At 45.6% G+C, this 5,229-nt stretch overlaps 1 pseudogene; it reads right to left on the bottom strand.

The window, feature by feature from the left end:
* Positions 1-629: 629 nt before the first annotated feature.
* LOC148775415 (F-box only protein 34 pseudogene) lies at positions 630-3,989 on the bottom strand (annotated as a pseudogene).
* Positions 3,990-5,229: the final 1,240 nt, after the last annotated feature.

The following is a 5,229-nucleotide window of genomic DNA, read 5'->3' as shown; positions in this document are numbered from 1 at the left end:
GGAATAGGATAACTCTTTTACAAGCAATGAAGGCATGTAAGAAAGACAAGATTACAAAGAAGATAAAGACTGTAACCTTACAGATAAAGACTATATTTAGAGATGTAAATATTTAAACATATATAACAAAATGACATGTAAGGATTGAAATCTTACATACCATTTTGATCATTTGATGAATGTAATCAAAAAACATTTTTCAGATTGAATACAAAGCAAGTGAACGTGTTGTGTATAAAACAAACCAAAACCAAAATGACTCAAGAGGTTAAAAATAAAAGCATCAACAAAGATATATCAGGCATATACAAATTAAAAGACCACAGAGTTCTCAATTTTGTTATATGATAAGAATTAAAACCAGAGACACTTTTACTTTCAGATTTTTTAAAGATTTCTATTTGATATTTAAGTATAATTGATTGGCAATTTTGTGTTTGTTTCAGGTGTGCAGCAAAGTGATTCAGTTATACAAATACACATTGTCTATTGTTTTTCAAAATCTTTTCCCATTTATTATAGAATATCAACCAGAGTTTCCTCTACTATACATTAGGCCCTTGTTGATTATCTTTTTCTCCCCCCACGACATTTATTGGTTAACTTTTATTTTATTTTATTTTTTCCACTTAAGATGCATGTTTTTATTGAAGTTAAAAAAAAATTTGTAACCAGACAGAAAGAATCAAATAGACAAAAATGTTATAATCTGACTATATATTCTCTCATTCTTGGTGAATCACTAAAATATAACAAAGGATTGTTCTCTATGCTAACTTTTAGGGTTGTCCAGTTAAACCATTATTTGGTATCCTTTCAACAGGTTAACCTCTTTAACTATTTAGAGTTTCTTCTCAGAAACATTCATATATTATACAGAAAACATTCATAGTTTATTTGGGAAACATTCATATTTTATACAGGATGTACAAATTTGAGATGAGACCCCCCAACCCAAAAAAACCCAAAACAACCCACACGATTGTAGCTGCAACACTATCCTAGCTGCATTGTGGTGATTATGGTCAGTCTGCGTCCACTATTTACAACTGGATTTTAATGTTGTTATTTACAGAGGGGCCAAAAGCACTCATCTAAAGTAAAGGCGCTCGGGTTTAATGGGCACTTTCATAGCCCTAGGAAAACACAACCATTATATACACTGTAAACACCACAGGGCATGAAATCCATCTCCAATCACAACATCAACCTCACAGATCAAGCATACAAGGTCTAAGTAAGGTGCCTGACTTTTCCTTTATAAGCATACTTTTCATCCAAGAGTACTGCTTTTCTTTTCATAGGACACTATTCACTTATTTCAAATACGGGGCCAGCCAGTGCTCCAAACATTCCCAGAACCCCTTTTCGGGGATTGCCTGCATAGTCTGTGATGAACTCTGCTGAACGTTCTTGATGGTGGCAACTCTTCGTCCTCAAGGATTTGATTTGGGAAAACAGGCATAGTTATTCACAGCCAGGTGAGTCAAACCGTGGGATACAACCCTGAATCAAACGTGAGGCACCACTGTAAAATGACAAGACCAGTTTTCTTATACAGATCCTAAATTCAGAGACTGAAGCTGCCTGAGCAGTGGCGGTCCTGATGGAGTAGCAGAGACTCTCCTGGCGTGGCGGCTCTGAGAGGGATACTTGCTGAAATGGTGCATCTAGGTGGCGGTTTGCGGTTTTTAAATCGGCCTGTTGCCTCGCACATACACTTCAGTACTCCTCTTCAGTTTCCGTCCCCTTTGCTTTCTTATGGATTGCCCGGTTAAAGCTATGGCACGCGGGGACCCAGTGATTGTCATGGAGCCCCAGCTTACAGCCAGGGAAGCCCTTCTGAGACCGGTGGCAACACATCCAGTATCCTGGCCCGTAGGGCAGTGCCTGGCAATAGGGCTTGGGGTGCCACCGGCACAAGGACACATCCCCTTTCACGTATTTTTTCTTGCACTGCTTGCACGGATCCTCTCTGTAGCGTGGATCCCGAACCCAGCGAGAATCTGCTGGCCTGATATTGTAATATTCAATGATAAACTTGAAATAGCAGCAGGTACATTTAAGAGCCACTAAACTCTTAGTAGGAAGTAACCTGAAGATTTTCACCATGATGTGGTGGGGCAGAAAAGCCATATACTGCTGAGGCTCCAAAAGCTGTTGGATTTTAAACCTGGTCTCCAGAAAGTCATGTGACACCTGCTTCTTCCAGCTGGATGCCTCAAGCATTGGTAATGTACTTTCCACCGGAGAGGCCAGTGGGACAAATGAATCAACCGAGACACTTTTTTCCTCAAATGAACTGTCACCTTCAGCAGCCTCTTCAAGCTGACTGGCCTCGGAAGACTCTTCTGTTGTGCTTTCATTTGACTGGGAATGGCCTGACTGGTGCTGACCAGACGGCAAAAAAAACAACATCCCTGGAAGTGGGTCTTCATAGGACTCTGAACTGGAAGTCTGGTCTTTCTCTATCTTGGACACAGTGATACTAATGCACAAAGATTCTTTTTTGCGCTGATCAGGATTTTGGTTAGCAAGTGGCACAAGCTCTTCACGAATGCCATCAACAGCATCTGTGGACAATTCAATGGCTTGGGGACAGGTGAGAGGAGGAAAAGGTGGCCCAACAAGTTCCTCTGTCATCTCCACATCGTGCCTGTTGCTGCTTTTCATAGCAGTCTGCTGATCTGGCTCTAATTCTGCACTGTCTGTGTGCAGACTCATGCCTGCCGGCAACGAGGGACAGCCTCGAGGCGCGCCGTCCCAGGCCTGGTCCCCCTGAGGAGAACAACGGTCAGCTCTTAAGGGGCTGCAGCCCACAGATACTGACCCCACAGTTTTCACCTGAGTGTCAGGAACCTCCAAGGTGCCTTTGTCTGCTTTGCTTTCCTCAGCCTGGGTGCCATTCACAAGCAGCACGCGGCCCACATTGCGGCGAAAGCTGTTATTCCTCGAGAGGCTCCCAGGCTCCCGCTGGCTCCGCCGCTTCAGGCACTCGGACTCCAGCCTGGCTACCATGTCGAGGACACGGACGGGCTCGCTCTGTGGTTCACCAACCTCAGGATTTCGCCTTTCTGCAGGTTCTTCACATGCTCCTGGGGCGGGCAAAGGCTCAGGGGCGGGGGGTGCACCTCTGGATTGCCCAGAAAACCGCACCACAGCAGGTGAGTTAGTGCAGTTTTTTGCACAATTGGCTAGCAGAGCGCTGGCTCTTTGCTCAAGGAAGGCAACCATCTGTATGACCGAAAGAGGCCTCCTGGCATACATGCCATCCCCGCCGTCACTCACGTAATGCACAGAACAATGCTCGATGCCACATGCAAAAGGCTCAGGCTGGTAGCATCTACTGTTGACCTCCTTCATCCTTTCTAACTGTATCTTGGCTTTTTTAAGATCCCCTGATTTTTTCCTTCTTTTCGTAGCTCTCCCATCAATATCCCAGGAGCTCTTTATTTTCATAGATCCTATTCTATTACTGCACTGGTGGGCTGCAAAGAATGCTATCTTTTCCTTGGTGTTTCCCGGCTTCACAACAGCCCAGATATCGAGTGGCCCTTCCCCTTCTTCACCCTGGTGGATCGTTGCCAACGGTGCATTCTTCTTGGTTTTAACATTCAAGCTGCTCTATTCAGGACTCTTCCCACTCATACTGCACAGAACATTTGGAGAAAGGATTCCAAAAGGCTTTCGAGATGATGCTTTACCAAGAGAGGCTGAAGGAAAGACACTTGATTTCATATAGCTACCTTTGCATTTTTCATCGCTGATAGCCCACTGGTGGCTCATAGGAGTTCTCTGAGTTTCTGTGTCGATTTCCAGAGGTTGCCCTTTCTTCTGGAGTTTCCAGTATGGCTTAAGGTGCATAACAGAGGTTCTGCGCGCCTGCCCCGGCCGCGGCCTGGCCAGGGGCTGCACACCCCTACACGGCGGCGGCAGCGGGAGGCCTGGCTCGCTCCCCACCGCTGAGACAGACCGAGCGCCCAGCGCGGCGCCGCCGGTTAACTTTTAAATATAGCAGTGTACACATGTCATCCTAAAATCCCAATCTATCCCTCCCCTCAGCCCTTCCCCCCATGGTAACTATAAGTCTGTTCTCTGAGTTGTTGAGTCTATTTCTGCTTTGTGAACAAGTTCATCTGTATCATTGTTTTTAGATTCCACATGTAAGTGATGTCATATGATATTTGTCTTTCTCTATCTAAATTCACTTAGTATGATAATCTCCAGGATCATCCATGTTGCTGCAAATAGCATTATTTCATTCTTATTAATGGCAGAGCAATATTCCATTGTATATATGTATATTCCACATATGTGTATATTCTTTATCCATTCATCTGTCTGTCAATGGACATTTAGATTGCTTCCATGACTTGGCAATTGTAAACAGTGTTGCAATGAATGCAGTAAAGAAAAGGTTTTAATCTATTGCAGCTCTCACTTCTAGGGCAGTTCCCCCTTCTTTGTTTCTTTTGACTTCCACTGTTTGCTAGTCTCTTCAGTGTCTAATTTCCGCCCTGACACGAGGGGGCCAAGGTGGCCACTTATTCAGGCTCACTTATTCAGTTGTGCTGTGGAGAGGAAGTGTCACTGCCAACAAATACCGCTGGCATAAGTGTGGAGTGCTCGCAGTGGATGGACCACACTGGGTTTGCCACAGCCCAAGGTGCCATGGACTTCCTGGGTTCACATTGCTCAGGGTCTGCTAGAGCTCTGTCCCAAGTGGACCCTGCATTTCACACATTTCCCAGGTCTAAGTCACTCAGGTTCTCGGGTGCTCTGCAAGGTCACAGACCCAGATGGGCTATGCATTTTGTGCCTTCCCCAGGTACAAGTCACTCAGGCGACTGGGTGCTTGGCAAGCACATTGTCCCTGGTGGGCCATGCATCTTATGCACCTCCCTGGTCCCAGCCACTCAGTTTCTGGGTGCACCGCAAGGACATAGTCCTGGGTGTGCCGTGTATCTCCTCTGGGGAGCTGATCTCAGACTTTGACACTCCTGGCAGATGTCAACCATCCAGGATCCCAGGAAGACATGGTTAGCAATTAGCAACCTGCTCACACTTTGGTGGAATACGCGGTCTCTGGGGCCAAGATTGCAGCGGCCCTTTGCCTTCCGGCTCTGGCTGTCACGCACCTGCCTCTCTGCCTTTGAGGAGGGAGGGCCCTAAAAGGCAGCCAGTTTTCTGTCCTTTGGTATTCACTAGGGCATGATCCTTTGTTCTGTG

Source organism: Moschus berezovskii, chromosome 15, assembly GCF_049115385.1.
Source record: "Moschus berezovskii isolate FMDL1 chromosome 15, NW_MosBer_1.0, whole genome shotgun sequence".
In the NCBI taxonomy this organism is placed as follows: Eukaryota; Metazoa; Chordata; class Mammalia; order Artiodactyla; family Moschidae; genus Moschus; species Moschus berezovskii.
The sequence above is the reverse complement of the archived record's forward strand: the minus strand, read 5'-3'. Positions and strand labels throughout refer to the sequence as shown.